This window comes from Papio anubis, chromosome 5 (assembly GCF_008728515.1).
Source record: "Papio anubis isolate 15944 chromosome 5, Panubis1.0, whole genome shotgun sequence".
Taxonomy (NCBI): domain Eukaryota; kingdom Metazoa; phylum Chordata; class Mammalia; order Primates; family Cercopithecidae; genus Papio; species Papio anubis.
This window is the reverse complement of record NC_044980.1, coordinates 55,126,552-55,145,325: the sequence shown is the minus strand read 5'-3', so window position 1 is coordinate 55,145,325 and position 18,774 is coordinate 55,126,552. Positions and strand designations below refer to the sequence as shown.

At 39.0% G+C, this 18,774-nt stretch overlaps 1 protein-coding gene and 1 long non-coding RNA gene across 4 annotated transcripts in view; one reads left to right on the top strand and one right to left on the bottom strand.

The window, feature by feature from the left end:
* Window positions 1-12,941, bottom strand: part of LOC101012832 — a 58,019-nt gene extending 45,078 nt beyond the window's left edge. The window contains exon 1 of the long non-coding RNA XR_004183959.1: window positions 12,641-12,941. This is a non-coding gene — a long non-coding RNA (uncharacterized LOC101012832). The remainder of the gene's footprint in view (window positions 1-12,640) is intronic.
* A 29-nt stretch (window positions 12,942-12,970) lies between these two features.
* PDE4D (phosphodiesterase 4D) overlaps window positions 12,971-18,774 on the top strand; it is a 1,533,637-nt gene continuing 1,527,833 nt past the window's right edge. For 2 of the 3 annotated variants that reach the window (XM_031666731.1, XM_031666723.1), the window contains exon 1: window positions 12,999-13,122. The gene's annotated coding sequence lies outside the window, so the exon portion shown is untranslated. Of the gene's footprint in view, window positions 13,123-18,774 lie in introns of all 3 variants that reach the window. The other variant, XM_031666719.1, reaches the window with a different exon arrangement.

The following is an 18,774-nucleotide window of genomic DNA, read 5'->3' as shown; positions in this document are numbered from 1 at the left end:
GAGGCTACAAGAGATCCCCAAAACACTTTTATTACCGCTTTGAAGTGATAAGCTCCCTCCAAAAGCATGAATCAACTATTTTAGAGATTTAGAGATTGACACTGCTGTTTTGGCAATAATTCTACCTTCACATTTTGAGTTTTGGAACAGCACAGAAAACTCTTCTCCTTTGGCAGATTGAAAACCTGTGGCTCTGGTATCGTAGTGGCTGTAGTGACTGGTTGAATGATTTAATCTATTTCAGCCTCAGTTGCCTCAGCTGTTAGAGGAGTTAATTATATAAGGCATGTCTTACAATCATAGCAATAATTCCCATTTCCAAATGCCTGCCATGGGTCAGGTTCTTGCTGTGTCTTTGGCACATATTATCTTTAAGTCTCTCATCAACTCTGCAAGGAAGGAACAATTGTCATTCACAGTTTACAGCTGAGAAAGCTGAGGCTCAGATTATTTCAGTAAGCTGCCTGAGGACACGCAGCTAAGTGGCAAAGCCAGGATATAAACTTCATGTGTATGTTCACCAAGTCCCCGCTTAGTCCTCCACGAAATTTTGAGAGTTATTTAAAATGACATATGTGAAAGTGTTTTGAAAATGGCAAAGTTCCTTGTAAATGCCTGTTATTATTATCATACTGATGAATATAAATTACTTAACATCTATTTACCGAGTTCCTTGTAGATATTTAGCACTGAGTCAGATTTCATTTTGGACAATCCATGGAATTATTTCTCTAATGTAGTATCACATAAGATGCATCATAAATAAATCTTAAATATTTTCAAGTGGAAATTTCTTCCATTCTTGGGACCAGGTCCTTCTTCCTTTTTCCTTCTTCCTTCCTCCTTCCTCCTTCCTCCTTCCTCCTCCTCCTCCTCCTTCTTCTTTTTCTTCTTCTTCTTCGTCGTCGTCGTCGTCTTCTTCTTCTTCTTCGTCTTCTTCTTTCTCCTTTTTTTTTTTCTTTTTTTGAGACTGGGCCTCTGTCACCCAGGCTAGGATGCAGTGGCACAATCATGGATAGCTTACTGCAGCCTCAACCTTCTGGGTTCAGCTACTGGAGAGGCTCCCTCCTCAGCCTCTCCAGTAGCTGGGACCACAGTTATGGCCACCACACCCAGCTAATTTTTTTTAGTTTTCTAGAGATGGGGTCTCACTATGTTGCCCAGGCTGATCTCAAACTCCAGGGCTCAAGTTACCCTGTTTCAGCCTCCCAAAGTGCTGGGATTAGAGGCATGAGTCACCCCACCTAGCCTGGGTTTTAGTTTCTTTTTGATCATATTTGGAGAGGAAAAGAAAAGAAGCAAATTTGCTAATCAAAATTGAGTCAATGTGTCAAGAAACAAAACCAGTTAAATGTAGTCCAACCTTGAGAATCAGCAAGTAAAAACCCCTGAAGCCAAGAGGGCTAACAGGAGAACTGAAGGAGAGGAGAGAAATATAGCATAAGAATTTTCAAACCTCTGCTTCAAATTCTTGTATTTAGAAATGGTCTGGGCCAGCAGTGTAACTCTCCCTGTCTGGCTCTTTGTTGTTTATTTTTTGGAGGCTTTAATGACGAATCGGGTTGCTGAAATTTACTTGAAGAGTTTATTCTTGATTCTGAGGTATAAGACTTTCTGTGTGAAGATGGCTGGGAATCCACACAACTCTCCTAAAATAAGCACCAAGTTTTGGAAAGAATTTTCTCTTGTGAAAAATATCCATTTCCAAAGAGAGGCATCAGCATGAGATTGCTTTTTTTTTTAACCCCCGCAAAGAGAAAGCTGAGGGGAGTCAGTCTGTGAAGCAGCCAGGAATCAACTTTCATGACACATTTAACATTCAAGGCAGACTTTTCCCTTGGTCTTTTGGAAGAACTGCTGACATCTCAATGAAAGTTCATGAAATTATGTAGAGGAATCAGCTGAGTCTAGAAATAAGCTGTTCCTTATTGTTTCCCCTGTTTCCGTATATATAAAGAGTGGGTAAAAAGAAGCACCTTAGAAAGTCATTGTGAGATTAAATGGCATAATGCATGCACATCTCCTGGCACAAACTAATCACCACTGTTGTGTTCTAAGCCAGTTTCGTAAATACGCTTATCCAGTTGTTTTTTAAGTCTCAGTGTGAACTATTTATTCTGTTTGGCCCATGTGGATATCTAAAGAGTTCACAAAAATGCTTTCAAACTGAGAAAATATGGAGGAAGCCGCTTTTCTAGGCTTCATCAAGGATCTGTATTGGGTAGAATAGAATCTTTGTTTGGGTTTGGTGAGAGTTTCATGACGCAGGGTTTTATAGAGAGGGAGCTAATACCATTGGGTGGCTGATCACCTAGGTGGAATGAATGTGGGGCCACTTGTTCATGCATTTTTCTGCATGTGAGATGGGATAGGGTAGCCCTTGTACAGTTCTTCTGTCAGAGATCTTGGTCACATTTGAGTCTCCACTGGGCTAAGGCAGAAACCCTTATGGGAGGATAGGACCACTACCTGGCCAGGCTTTGTTTTCTTTAGCTCAGAGCCTGGAATTCGCTAAATTTGAACAGACAACATTAAAAAAAATAATGCAATTATACAAATGATATTGTAAAGAAAAAGCTAGATACCATAAGAGCTGGATACCAGCTCAGTGTTGCTGTTTGGATTTGATCATATTCTTTCTTGAGTACAGGAACAAGAGGGCAGCCTAACATTGTCCCTGAAGTCCTCTGCCCACAGCCAGTCAGATCCACGTTCAACCTTAGCAGCTAGGATGCTGGCCATCCACGTGGCCCAGCTCCCGTTTGCACAAGTTCTGGGACTAGGGTGAGGGTATTCTTTTTATAATGCCTTTTTAACACAATTCTGGCATTTTTGGAGAGAGAGTCAATGTTTTAAGCTCTGGGGACTCAACTTGTGCTCTGCTTCACCTTTGGCTAGGGTCCTCTAGTGGAATGGGCTCTGCCCAGGGAGTCAGTGGACTGCTGTTTGCTGGTTGATTTTAGACAAGTTCCTTTCTGTCTGTGGGCCTCCTTTTCATCTGAGCAAAGACATCGGTAACCTGAGTCACCGCACAATCTTTGTGGTCTAACTCTGGGGCATGGAAAAGTGTGTGTGTGATTTCTCCTCTCCAGTCACTGGTTCTGGGTATGTTCCTCCAAACTGTTCTTGCCTTTTTTCTATTATCCAAACTTTTCTGTGCAGAAGAACAAGATTTAAGTTTGAATGGATTATTGTTTCTTTTCAGATAAACAACTGCTGGTAGTCAGAGGATGACCTATTTCTGAAGCAGACAACCAAGGAGAAGTTTATGGCTTTCTATTCTTTAGACCAAACCAGTATTCCTTCTTTGAACATATGTTATAGAACTTGACTAATCGCCCTGACAACATGTTGCCAAAGTTTTCTTGGCAATAGATCAAAGTGTGTAATATACTAGCACATCAGCTTTGCAGAGCTCAGACAATGAGAAAACAGATAGGGGTGGGAGAAAGCACTTGAAGTTAATTTTGGAGTCAGACTTTGATAGAAAAGAGGATAGGACTAATTGATTTCTGAAAGAATTACAAGTGGCTGGCGTGCCCCATGCCTCACACTGTAATCCTAATACTTTGGGAGGCCAAGGTGGGAGGGTCTCATGAGGTCAGGGGTTTGACACCAACCTGAGCAACATAGTGAGACCCTGTCTCTACAAAAAATAAAAAAATTAGCCAGGCTTATTGGCATGTGCCTGTGATCCCAGCTGCTCGGGAGGTTGAGGTGGGAGTATCACTTGAAACTGGGAGGTTGAGGCTGTGGTGAACCATGTTCACACCACTGCACTCCAGCCTGGGCAACAGAGCAAGATCCTACCTCAAAAAAAAAAAAAAAAAAAAAAAAAAAAAGAATTGCAAGTGGTCAATACATAAGAAAAGATGCCTAACACCTAACCCTCCTAATTAGTATTCTGATTATAAAGATAACAATGCTATCATTTCCCTGCATCATTTTGGCAGAAATGTGAATGGGTGGTTGAACTTGGTGTGCCTGTGAGTTTGAGGAAATGGGCATGCTCATACAACTACCTGATACAACCTTTGGGAGGGCAGGTGGCCGATACATACTGAAATGTGAAATGTATAATCTTCTTGCCCAGAAATTCTGGGTCTAGGACTTATCCTAAGAAGACAACTATACAAATGTAAAAATAGATTTATGTAGTGTGTCTGCAAAAGCATATTCATGGGGAAAATGAGAAATAACTTCAATGTTTATCCATAGAGAACTGGTATAGTAAATTATGATAAATACCTACTGTGAAATCCTGCATAGTCAATAGAAATGATGGTGTAAAGCTTCATATATTAATGTGAAAAATTACTTAATGGTACAAAACAGATTATGAAACACAACGATCATGTTTCTGTATAGTTATATTACTAGAAATATGGGAGGTTGTTCATTTAAATGTTAACAGTTAGAATTTCGGGCTACCTTTACTTCCTTTGCTATTTAACTGTTTCCTCTCACACCTATCAACTCCATGTCCTTAGGGAAAATTAGTTAATCTTTCTCACTCTTGGTGAAAATGAAGATAATACCAAACTCTTAGAGGTTATTGTGAGAATCAAGCAATAATATTCATGTCAAGCACCTAGTAAAAAATGTATTTTGATTTTTTTGGTCATACACAGTTTCCTTTTTTCTTTCATTATATGAGTACAAACAGCTGTGTCCCTATGCCCAAGATTCAAAGAGAGAAAGCTATGTGGGCTTTTGAATAACTTCCACTTATTTTAATGCAGGGAAAGCTCTAGTTCCAAATATGTGGAGCAGTATTTTCCTAAGGCTGCAGTGTGTCAGAAAAAGGCCATATTGAGTCATTGTTTTCTGAAGCCAAGAGAGGAGATTGAGAGACGGATGCTGATGGTCAGGCTAAAATAATATTTCATTCCTGTCATCCTTAGGCAGTTTAAGACCAAGTGATTTTGGATAGATCTACAGTTTCCCTCTCGGTTTGGAAGAACAAAGCTTTTGTTATTTATGTTCTTACACAACAGTGCTTTGTCCTATACTCAGGAGCATGCAAAGCAAACAGAAGATTTCCTGAAAGGCCATCCCATTTATGGTGAGGAGTGAGTCCAAGAGGTAAGTAGACATACTCAGCTACAACCATCTGCAGAGGGCCCACATTGGCAGCAAAAGGAAATAGCCAAGACTCACAGGAGCACAACAGCCAGTCAGGTTTGAGATTCACTTCTCCGATATTGTGCCAAAGTTGGTGGACTCAGCCATTCTGAAACTCGCTGTTCACTTGGGGCCTGCTTTGCTCTACAAAACAAATAGCCCTGTTTTGCTTTCCATATCTGAGGCAGAAAAATAAAAATGGCAGTATTTTGAGTGTTTTTTTCATTGGGAATTTCTGGTCCATAGAGAATTATTTCAGATACCCCTGTGTAATCTTTTCAGAGCTGCTGAAAACTGTGGAATAGGGGATAATTAGGGCTCAAGAGATTTCATTAATGGTTAAAGGATTATTAGAAGGACACATACTGTATCCCTCTTCTTATTTCTTTTCCTGCACTAAAACAACTCCTGGCTTGCTACCATACTTCCGCACCCATGTGCAATTTTCACTTAGCAAAAGGTCAAGTCTAAGTAGAATCTCTGAAATTGGGATTGATTCTGATTGGTAACAATGCTAGCTAGTAAGCATTGAAAACTTGTACCAGGTTTTCTGTTCAGTAGTCTGCATGCACTGTCTCAATGTTTCTCAAGGAGTGGTCCATAGATCACTGGCTTTACAAACATTGATGGGTGGTGGTGGGTGTGGGCAATGAAAAGGCAGATTCCTAGACTCTACTCTAGATCCATGGCATCAGCATGCTGTAGTGGGAGCAAGGGATCTACCATTTTAGCAGGTGCCTTGGGTCATCCTTATGCACATGACGTTGGAGAGCCACTGTGTTATTTCCTAGTGCAAGTGTGACTCAGTGTAATCTGCTTTCTTTCCACTCCTCTGATTTCTGTGTGTAAATTCTCATGACAAAAGTTAGACAAAGTACCATGGACTGTAAGATATAGAGCAACTCATGTCTCTTTTAGTTGCTGGTGAGTACAAATGTATCTCCATGGCCAAATTGTTTTTGAGGCACTATGTGTGACATTTATCTCTATTGTGAGAGGGTTAAAGAAGTGAGAACTCTTTCCTTGCTTAGTGGTGGCCTGTGCTCTGGAGGTAGAGAGGAAGACACAGGGGCCATGGAGGTGGGACTTACAGGTGTTGCACAGGTTGTGTAATCGTGATGGGTACCCTGCATGGAGAAGGGAGAGCTTGGCCTTTTCCTTGGCCCAGGGCTCTGCAAATAGGGCTGGCCCACTTCTGAGAGGGGAAGGTAGCTGATATGCAGGTGTGATTCCCTAGGGCCCAGGAAGACCTGCCTGCCTTCTGTCTTTGCTGTCATGCTTCATGAGGCCTGAAATGTTCACTGGTGGTTATTTCTCTGGTTCTCAGCTTTAGTTCTAGAAAGCCCCTATTGAAATGATATGCCACTTGGAAGATAGCAGGAACATTTACTTACATTTTCACGGACTGGTTTAATCTGCTGCTCTGGGGATGACACACAAAAAGATTTAGTTGATGGGAGGGAGGATAGGCCCCTTTGTGGGCCACAAAGAAGCAGCTGGGGAGCCCAGGGAGACTATTCTGGGGGCAGAAGTGAGGAGGAAATGCTCTAAAGACAAACTGTGTCACAGTTCCGAAGGCTGTCCTCCAGAATACATTGTTTTCCTGAAATTCTCCAGCCTCTTCCATCATTTTCTTCTCAGTGAATGTCCAGTGCTGAATAACTGCCCCCTCAGTCACAGGACTGGACTGCAGCAGTGCTGCATGCAGGTGGTGAGGCTCAGTGGCACAAGTGGCTCCGGGAGGGAATCTTGATGTCGGATTCTGTAGCTGCACCAGCAGAGGGGGAAGAGGAGGTAATTACCCACCTCTGAATATGAGATACCCCCTGCCCCCAATGCATTCTTCTGCCAGGAGCAGGATCATTAGAATAAGTGAGACTTAGCTTATCTCATTCAACTCCTTGCCAGGCCCCAGGCAAAGCTTTCAAATATACAATCATTTCCAGAGACTATGTTGGGATCCCCTGCATTTCTTTATCCATTTGTTGAGAAGGACCAGAGATGATGCCTACGTTTAGTCAAGAGTTTGTTTGTGGGTCCAATAAGCCTCACGTTTGATTTTATTGGAATTTTAATCTTGCAGAAATTACCTTATGTTTCAATTTTACAGCATGTTTTTGTTACACTGAAAACATCCCTCAATTTTTCCAATGTTTATTTGTCCTCTAGCGCTAATTTATGTGGTAAATGGTACTGGTTCATTAATTTACTCAGCAGGGAGTAACCACCTTTCATGGGGAGGGGGTGGCTAGGAAGGGGTTTCCAGTGAAGGCACTCATTTTTCCTGGTGGTCATGGTGGGTGCTGGGGAAGGGTGTTCAGTTAGAGGGGCTGCATTTGCAGAAACATGACTCTGTGTGTGAGCCTGGACTCTCAGGAATACGAAGCAGGTAGGCGCGGCAGCTGGGTATTTATGTGACAGTGGACAGTGGAGGAAGATAAGGACGAAGATCACTCATGAGTAGTGAATGAATGAATGAATGATTGTGTATAGGAGTCCATACTCCTTCTCTGGAGTGGCTATTCCTTCACCAAGCAGACTCTGTTCTTTCTTCTACTGCTTCTTAGTGAGCACGTCTAAGTCTCGGTTGATATTCTCTTGCTCTGAGAAATTTCTCATCAATGGGAGGAGAAAATATAATTAGCTTCAACATTAGCTCATATTTAAGCTGAGAATTCAGCATGAATTCCACACATGGTTCATGTAGTTTGGATAATCAGCATAGCTGTTCATGATAGGTAACCCTCTTTTTTCTCCTCCTTCAAATCATTTTTGGTTTGGTTACCATGACTGAAGCTTAATGACTTCCATTTTTTTTTCCCCTCATGCAGGAATCTTTAAATGGTCTAAACTTTGTACAAACTATCATATGAATCATGTCTACTACAGTTACCCCTTCTGTGTCACGTTCTGGGTTAGTGTCCTTGCATGACACAGCAAAATGCAGGGCAGAGTTAAAAGTGTCAAATGAGAACCAGGTAAAAAACTGATAATTAATAGTGACCGACACACTTCACTGTGCTGTTATCTTAGAGGCCTTAAGGAAAAATCTTACTTACAAATATCAGTTGAAATGCAATATGTGATGTTAGTAGACACATTTCACCACATCTGGTAGTTCATTAATTCACCTTCATTTTCTTTTTCTTTTCTTCTTTTTTTTTAATCTTTTTTTTTTTATACTTTCAGTACTAGGGTACATGTGTACAATGTGCAGGCTTGTTACATAGGCATACATGTGCCATGTTGGTTTGCTACACCCATCAACTCGTCTTTCACATTAGGTATTTCTCATAATGATATCCCTCCCTCAGCTCCCTACCCACTGACAGGCCCTCATGTGTGATGTTCCCCACCCTATGTCCAAGTGTTCTCATTGTTCAATTTCCACCTATGAGTGAGAACATGCAGTGTCTGGTTTTCTGTCCTTGTGATAGTTTGCTGAGAATGATGGTTTCCAGTTTCATCCATCTCCCTGCAAAGGACATGAACTCATCCTTTTTTATGGCTGCATAGTATTCCATGGCATTCACCTTCATTTTCAATATTGTATATGTTTATTGCAGTGAGCTTAATCCTAATACAAATGACAATTTTATTTTATTTTTATTTATGTTTTTAAATTTTTTTCTTTGAGACAAGATCTCACTCTGTCACTAAGGCTGGAGTGCAATAGCACAACCATAACTCACTGTAGCCTCCAACTCCTGGACTTAAGTGATCCTCCCAACTTGGCCTCCCAAGTAGCTGGGATTACAGGTGTGTGCTACCATGCCCAGCTATTTATTTATTTATTTCTCTTTTTTGCAGAGATGGGGGTCTTGCTATGTTGCCCAGGGTGGTCTCAAACTCCTGGATTCAAGTGATCCTCCTGCCTTGGCCTTCTAAAGGGCTAGGATTATTAAAGGGGCAAGCCACCATTTCTAGCTGACAGTTTTCTTTTAATGAGCAGTCACCATATAATAGGCTCAGTTCTAAGCATATTTGCCCATTTCATCTTCACACCAGCCTAGGAGGTAGTTACTGTGTGTGGCACCCTTTCATATAGGAGGAAACTGAGGCATAATGCTGTTAAGTAGCTTGCTGAAGGTCCAACAATTAAGAGTCAGAGCTGGGATTTGAACCCAGGTGGCCGGACTCCAGAGTTTCTACCAACCACCATATTATACTGCTTTACGTGTTTAAAGCAAAGACGTGGTTTTAGCATCAAATATTAACAATGCACTCCCCACATTTTTCTTATTAAATGTAATTGCCAGTTTTTGTATATGTCATTGTCCTAATGTTTTTGAGAAACTTAGACAAAGAGCAAGACCACAGATAAATGGATCCTTCTGTTCAGGTCTCATTACCTAGAAGAGTTTTGACTACAATATATGAGTACTAAAGGTTGATGGTTTATGCTAATTTTAAGTGTAATATATTTCAGAATATTGTCACATGCATTATTAGTATGATTTCCTATTCATGGCCTTAGGAGAGACTGATTTAAACAATAACAACAACAACAACAACAACAAAATACAACAAAAAATTTCCCCCATGGGCCAAGAGCAAATTTTAATTTGAGGTCCATTTGTCCAGATAAAGTGTTTTGTTATCTGCACCAAGAACGTGAGCTTTATCCTTATAGTGACCACAGACTCCCATCTCTAGTCACGATTTTTAATTTGAATTAAAGCTTTTTTTTTTTTAATTTTATTTATTTATTTATTTTTTTGCTTTGTTAAGGTGAGGCAGGCCTTCTTGCTGACATTTTAAAAAGCAACTATTTTTCTTTCAGTTTACACTGTAAGGCTCCCAGTCCGCATTGAAACTGTCAGCAGATCCCTACCAGGAAACTGGTTCCGAGGTCTAGGGTTTCCTGAGGTAGAGGCTGGTCCTGTGAAAATAATGGGGCTATTTATCCATGTCACCTGGAATGCAGTTAATATCCTGCCAGTCTTAGTTGATTTGACATGCTAACAGGATGGGTCTGAACGTTTTCTATAGTTTACTCATGAGTGACTTTCTTTGGCTTACGTAAACGGCAAGGCCAGACAAATTAGCTTATGGACCTAGAAATCATTCTAGGACCAGATTTTGAGACACTTTTCCGTCAACCATAGTTGCTCTAATACCTGAGATTTGCTGACAGTGCTTGGTTCAGAAAAAGGTTCACTTTCCTGAGCAATTTTTCTTTTATTGGGATCATCTTAATTCTTGTTTGCGGGGTTGAGATGAAGTAATTATGAGCCAGGACTGCACTTAGCTATTTGGGTGACCCTTGTATACCATGAGCTTCTTAGATAGGGCTGATGTTTTCTGATTAACCAGAAAACATTAATTGATCGTGATGACAGGAGATAGTCTCTTTAGCCAGAACCTGCTACTACAATTCCTGATGAATTGAGAATGATGTCTGAAGGAAGCAGACTCTGACATGGTGCATTAGTAATTTTAGGCAAAAGAGGATAATGGTACTAGTATGTATATTTTTTAGTTTCCTCTTCCATTGCTTTGTTTTGCACAGGCTGAAGAAAATAAATGTAAACAGCATATTATGGTGGCTCAGGGTGGATAATAATGGGACATCACTTCCTTTGTTTCAGTGTGAGGTTGCCCCTGATATGTGACGGCTCCAAGGACTAAATATTTTCAATCCCCAGAAAAATCTCGAGTCCCAGTAACATGTTTCAGGTTATCATGATTATTAGGATTATAGGAGGGGAAGGCAGTGCTGGTCTTTTAGAAAGCTCTCGTCATGAATGTGTTCTGGAGTGAACATTACTAACAGATGAGCAGCTTGAAGTTGAGTCAAACAAAACTTTTAGTGTTTGTAAGGGTCAGGGAGCCAGGGGACAGTCTGTAACTCAGTTGTATGTTGACACAGAGAATGTACAAAAGCTGTGAAAGTTTCCACTCAGATGACTGTGGATGGTTGCTGGCGATTGTCTTGGACAGTAAGAGTTTTCTTCAGAATTGTAGGAGGTGAAGTCTTCCTATGGGAAATTTTTGGACAAGAATACAAATGAAATGACTTGCATGCCTCAGTTTAGAGTATTCTTGGCCTTGTCTGTCAACAAATGGAGATTTGAACATGGGAATTCTAGGGGGGTTTAATGAAATTTTATTAAGGAGATGAGAAGCAGGGAGTCTGTGTTGAAAATTCAATAAAGGGCTTGTTTTCCATCTTAGTCTGGATAATCTATGTTATCTTCGAGTAAAGGGGGTAACAATTCTAACAACCTGGCTTCCTTAGAAGTTTCCATTCTCACATAGTCACCAAAGGCAGCAGCACTGTCAAATAAACAAAGGTTTAATTAAATAAAAACTATTTAAACAGAGCAGAAATATTCTTCCCTGGCTAGTCACAGATTGGACAATTCAAAGAACAAACCCTGGGGGGAAATTGCCGATGGATTACTTTTTCTGTTTTCTGTCTATTGCCATGTTTTTCTTTCTGGTGTCAAATCTCAAGTTGAATTCAGTCAATTATCTACAGCCAACAAAAAGTGCATAAATGTCTCTTCTGTTACTGTTTATATTTCACCACTAAACAAAGCAAAATTTTCTTCTCAGCTTCTTGCCTTGGGAGCTTATAAGTCCAACAAAACAAATAAAATATTATGTACATTCTATTGTCACTATGAAAGCATAAGGACTGATTTAGTTATGTACAAGTTTATTGCCAAAGTTTTTCTTGTTGCTAATGTTACACTTGCTACAAAATGTGTTAAAGAAACAGACAATTTGCTGAGGATTTGGAAGGATTTGTTATTGTGTTAAGTACATTAAGTATCTAAGGGGTATGGTGTTGGGGTTATATGTATGTCAGTTTCATATATTTTTTGCTTTCTTATTTTAGTTGCCTCTATAATAATTTTGACTTTAAAATGTTTTCTACAGATCCATTTTTAACTGCAAATGTAGAAGCATGGTGTAACAAGTAATTGGTATAACTAACACTAAAATGTAATGGGAAATAAAGATACGATTGTAAAGAAACCAAGAAAAACCTGGGGCAGGGGAGCAGTATTGATTCTCTCTTAGAATTCTTAAGATTCTCTGTTCCAACCCTTCTACCATGGAACATTCTTATGTGGTCTAAGTGTCAAAGGTCAAAGGAACTGGGCAGTAACTTATCTTCTCAATTTTCTCTCTGAACATAGATTATTTTCTTTAAGATATGAAAAACTTTTAATTGTGCTCCTGAAACCCATCCCTCTCCCGTCTCAGCCCCGTTGGCTCTTCTTTCTGTGGGTGGGTGAAAAGCCTGCTCATCTGAGAAGGTAGCTCTGAAACTGTTCTGGAAAATCCTCTATTTTCCTCCACAAATGATCGTTTTAGTTTCAAGTTTATTTCAGGTTCATTAATTCTCCCCCTCCTCAGACTTAATAAGAAATGATCCTGCACACGATTAGAATAGGAAAAGGTAAAATAAAATCGAAGCTTATCTAGTTGCCTCAGCGACTTTATGCTTATCACTTTCAGTCAGCATTATTCTACTAAAAATAAAAAGAAAGATGAAAATTACCTCAGGCGTTTGCTGCCGTGCCTGCCCTTTGGTTTCTGGGACGACTCTGGTCCTGAAGCGTGGGCACAGTTGGGATTGCAAAGCCGGGAAGAGACCTTGCTCCAGGTGTAGCTGCGTTTTCCCCAGATCACCTGTCCTTTTCCCCTCCAACAAGGAAGCTGTGATTTTTCTCTGGCCTTTAGAGTCAAAGTGATTCCAGATAAGTAGATTAATGTGTAGAATATCTCTTCTGTGTTGTTCCAGTGCAGCCCTTTCAGCTTTCCAGAGCCAGTTAGACTTGTTATGAGGAGCTAAGTGATTGGCTGGCTCTAGAGCTCAGTTTCATAGATTATAGCCCAGCGTACGAGAAGCACGAGTCCTATAGTTGGCGTACCCAGAGGCCTGCCAGTTCCTGCCTTAATGCATATGTAGTCGTAATTGAGTTCTGACACGGCCTTGGATGTTTCTGTCCTAAATAGATGACATTGCATCTTCAAGACTGTGTGAGTAATCCTGGTTTTTTTTTTTTTTTTTTTTTTTTAAGCTCAGTAAATTAATTACATGCCCTGGGAGGGAGTGATTGTAAGTAGAAAATACTGAACTAGCAGATGATTCGTTTTTAGGGCACTGTACTATGTGTATCAAGTTCAAAACGATGAATCTTAAAGCTTCTAAGACCTGGCAGGGTTATTCCAGCTTTGTGCCACGAATCACAGTCAAGTCGCATATTGAAGGAGGCTGTTTGATGCATTTGCTAGCTCTGTTTGTTTTATGGGGTCAGTAAAGTGGCAGAGGTCCAACAGGAGCAGGTTAAAGCAGGATGCTGGGATCAAAGCAGTGGCTTAGAGAGCACTTGAGTCAGGCAAGCTTTAAGGTTTCCCACCCTCACCATCTCAGTCCAAAACTGAGAGCGAGCATCAAATATTATAATAAATGCTTTGGGGACACGGGTGCACAGCAGATAGAGCGCAGGAAAAGGAGAAATGTAGACTGATGGCAGCAATGCTTTCGTTCACTGTAATCTGCAGCCAGCTGAAGACACACACTATGAATAACTGAAACATTTTATATGAACAAACATGCTCTTCAGTGGTTCTGTTTATGTGGTAGAGGGCTGAATGAAACACCATGAGCTTGTTGTAAAAAGCCTTATAAAAGTACGTTAAACACATACAGACACAACCATAACAGAAGAAAGTATGTGGATTGGAATTTGTGATTGGAGCAGATCAAATTAACCCAGGGAAGCCGTTGTTAGGTTTGTATGGTTGCTGAGGGTAACTTCTGTTGCTGACAAGGTTTAGGATAAAGCTGGAGCAGACTGAAGTGAAAAACTAGAAAACATCAGCATTTCATTACCTTCTATAGCATATACCACAGGATAGAATTAATACTGAGTATAGACTTGTAAAGGTGAGCAGTTTACTTTTTGCTTTTAAGTCATTATTGATTTCTCCTAGCCTATCACAAAAAATAATAGGGCTTTTGCCTATGAAATTAGAGCTTATAAATATTTTTCTTCCTCCCAAATAATTTTATACTTTTTCTCAATACAGCACAAAGCTAGGTCATTTTAAAAAATGGGTTGCTTTTCAAGTTGCTTTTTGTCTTATTTTTCCTCTTTAAACCTGTAGATACAAATGTGTATATTTGTGTTATATATAACTCTCAAGCATAAATCATTTGAATAGTTTTTAAAATCACAGGCTCCTGTGGCAAATATAAACTTTTAATAGTTATAGTTGGTAATTACTAGCCAATTCCTATAAAAATAACATTAGTAGTTTATTTTTGATTGCACCTAGTTAAACAACTGGCATGATTTAACCAGTAGGAGAGATATATAGTTGTGTTTTGCATAATTTCGTGTTTCGATCACACTGGAAATGCAAAGTTTTGTTGTTAAAAATATTTTTGCTTTCTGAAATATTACCCCCTTTCAGATCACACCAATGAATGAAGTTTATAGAAAGAAAAGAAGCCAACATAGACTCCTTTTCTGTATCAACCAAATATATGCAAAACAGATAGATTTTTAAAAATGTAATTTTAATACATTCCTTTAGAAACACATTTACTTCGTGAAAAAACAGTATAATGGGTTCATTTATTGACCCAGAATAGCGAGTTGATTTATTGAGTTTCTGTAGCCATAGACACGAATAGTAATGGTTGGCTCATTCTTAGCTATACATTCCTAACTGTATTAGTGGGAGAAAGGAGTGCATCTATAAAAGAAACATAATCCCATCCCTCAAGGTGGTTTGGAGCCCATCTAAGAGTACGAAGTAGTAGAGTTGAAGCTGCTCTATTTGAATCAGCTCCTGACTTCAACTCAGCTCCTCTTTTTCCTTGGGTCCATGTGGCCCACTTGGTGTAGTATTCATACCTCCTTCTACCTTTTCATATCTTCATTGTTTACGTTACCTTGCTTGGGTGCTTATTGAGATGAATGACATAAAAATGCTTAATTGTCAAACATTAATCAGCTACCTATATAATTCAGAGGATGTTTAAAACCAAGGCTCAGGGAAATTCTGGTGGGCGTATACTAGGACTATTTATATCTTGCATCCGTTCTTTCCTCTGGGACCTCCATCTCTTCAGTTCTTCCTGAGATGCCAGAGTCATATCTGTTACTTGCGAAAGAATAGAGCTTTAAGAAAAGGAGTCTAGAGGTGCCAGGTGCCCAGTGGACAGTGGGCTGGGGGCAAGGCATGGTGGGGAAAGCAAAAAAAAAAAATCTCCCAAACAGCAGTAGTTGATCTTTCTTCTATCCACTCCTCTCAATTTTCTAAAGCCATTTTTGTCTAACTGTGGAAGTTCTTTTGCAGATAAGGTTCTGTAAAACTATGCATATCTGCCATAGACAGATGGATTTGACAAAAGATGTATCCAAAAAGGAATGTATCACATCATGAACTTGCTAAGTGTTCATGAATACACACTGGCATTTGGAGACTATTAACACTACCTACTGAAGCAAAGACATAAATCCAAATTGAAAAAAATATTATTTCTTGATTGAATTACATTTTCCAATGGGTTTTTTTTTTTTTTTTTTTGCGTTAATTTTGTTTTTGGAAAAACTTGCTCTTCCCTCCAACGTTTTTCCTGTGTTATATATAGGACTAATTTGATTTCTTCAGCTTGCCTGAGAATTTAATTATTCTTACTTTGTGTTTTCAAAAGGGTTTCTGTCTACCTTGAGCATGTTTAAAAAAAAACAGAACAAAATGAATGAAACAAATGTCCCCCTTCCCACAGAAAAAGCACACCATCAAGGAGTTAAATGCCTTACATTTGTTTAAGTCCCTCCTTTTGTGGAACTAGACACTAGTGGAGGAGGAGCTTTCATTTAATTTCAAGACAATCAATGATTCCAACTTAACTGTAACTGTGCTCCTCTAATTTCTGATTTCAAGAAGCAGAACATTTTGGTGAATTAATCTTGGAGTCAATGGGACCACACTCAGGCCATGAAACATTTTCTAAGCCTCAGTGTCTATGTCTGTAAAATGAAAATAATGATATATGTTCTGATATTTTACTGGATTGGTGAATATCCACATCACAATGAGAAAGTGCTTGTTAAAAGAACATTGTAATATGTAATTTGTAATGTGCTATACATGTACTCTATTATTGTGATTGTAGCTTATCATGCTAAGGTTAGGATCCTTTACTTCTAAAAGCATATTGCCAGTAATGGACAAAACTTCTGAAGCAAAGAAAATCTTCACTGTTTGATCCTAATGTTATGAAGGCTTTTGGAGCTTACATTTGTTTAAACTCCCATTGAAGATCCCATTGGAGCTTCAATGCTGATCCATCTATTACTTGAGTATTAAAAATACCAATAGGTTTACTGTGATAAATGAAGGTGGCATTGTATGTGAAAACATATTTAGTAAACTTCGATGTGTCATAGCCATATAAATGTTACATATTACAACAATTATCAGTATATAAATAAAAATACTTTTTCAAATTTTCAATTTTTAAAATGGAAAGTATCAGATATATTTCTTATTGATTAGATTGACTAACTTTCTAAGCTATGTCTGCTTCCCTCAAACAGGATGAATGTTCTTGTTGGTTAAGCTTGTACCATAATTTTCTTTCCACTTAGATATAGCACTAAGCCAATAGTTAGATAAGCATTCCTTCACAGCCTACATTTAGAGCTGCCAATGACGAAGTTTTGGAGGACATATTTTCCTCACCGGAAAAAGTGGGTTAGGAAATTTAGACTGACAGATGTTCTTGGATTTTTTTTTAATTCCTGTCTTGACTCTCATTATTAAATTTCGCTAAGGAAATAATCTTGTAGGTTTTAAGGTGATGCTTATTCCTAGTAGGTCTTTTCATCTCAGGGATACAATGAATGATCAAAATGACTTTCTGAATGATTTGAAAGATCAATTAGCAGCTTCGAATCCCAAATTTTTAGGTGGTTCTGCTTCAGAATATCATTATGCTTTTTGGAATAATGTCCATAGCTGCATCCTACATTTCAGTGGTTTGAGCTCACTGCTGTTATAGTTTGATGATTTCCTAACAGCAATATTGGTTAGGTTAAAGCAGTTACCCATTTCACCTGTTGAACCCTTTTAAAAAAATAGATGAAATCATAGAGAAATCACAATAAGTAAAACATATTAAAATGGAATGGATTCTCTCCCACTTTTATCTCACACAGCTCACCCAGAAATTCATGAGGGAACTTCCTAGGAATGAAACAATTTCATTTGTAGTAGTATTTGAAAACTGGATCTAGGACCGTTGACCTGACTCTTTTGTGCCTTTGGTGATTGGATAAGAACACTTCTTCAGTAATTTAAAACTATAGTGAAATAATGTTATTTTTAAAAACTTCTCAATAAGAGTTTATTTATTCAGCAAAAATGAGCAGTTAGGTGCTAGAAACACAAAGATGAACCAGACATAGTTTCTTCGAGGAACTTATAACCTAGTAGACATTTATTTCATGTTTGCAGAACTTTTAGGATACTTCTCAAGGAAGAAGGGTTATTTATGAGGTTGCTACTTTTCTCCTTAAAATATTTACAATGTTAATAATGAAGGAATGACCAATCTGTAGTATATACAAAAAGTGCTGAGTAGCAATATATTAATTTTCTTGGCCGGGCATGGTGGCTCACGTCTGTTGTCCCAGCTACTTGGGATGCTGAGGTGGGAGGATCACTTAAGCCTGTCAGGTCCACACTGCAGTGAGCCGTGATTGTATCACTGCATTCCAGCCTGGGCAGGCAACAGAGTGAGACCCTGTCCCCCACCTACCCCCAAAAAAGAAATATAAAAATTTTCTTATCAAATTTTACTTTTTAGAGTCTCCAACCTTATTTAGTTCAGTCACCATATTTGACAAATAAATGGTGGAACCAAGATGCTAACAGGTTTAAGTTTCATATACAGTAGAACTGAGACAGGAACCTAGAGTACCTGGAACTAGAATCCAGATCTCTGCCTGTTCAGTTTAGGATGTACTGACAATATATATTGCTACGTAAAATGGCTAAAACAAAATTTATAAGCATCTATATATTTTGCAGCTAGGACAATTATCTACAAACATGATATTTAATAGAAGATATGGTAATAACATCTAAGATACACAATTATGTTATAAAATCCAAAATCAACAAGAAAGGAATAAAGGTGCACCATTCCGGGAAATACACTTCCAGAGCTTTAGATGTCCTTATTAGCTTCTACATGTTAGTTTTGGTAATGTTAGCTGCTATAACATATAAAATCTGAAATCTTGTTGACTTAACTGAGAAGTTTATTTCTCACTCAGTCAAAGCTAAAGTGAATATTCTTGATGGGCGGATTCTTCTCATTCATTCAAGCAGTATTCTTGTGACTCCACTCTTACCACCTTGTTGTCACAACCAGCTTCCTGGTGCCTGTGCTTTGACAAAGGAGAAAACTCGTAGAAGTCTGCTCACCTTCTATTGGCCAGAGCTTGGTCACACAGCCCCATATAGTGAAAGGGAAGCTGGGGCTATAGTCCTGTTTGTGTCTGGGAAGAATAAAAAGTTGGTTTGGTGATTGTCTTAGTTCAGGCTGCTGTAACAAAGTATCATCGACTGGGTGGCTTGTAAACAACAGAAATTTATTTTATTTTT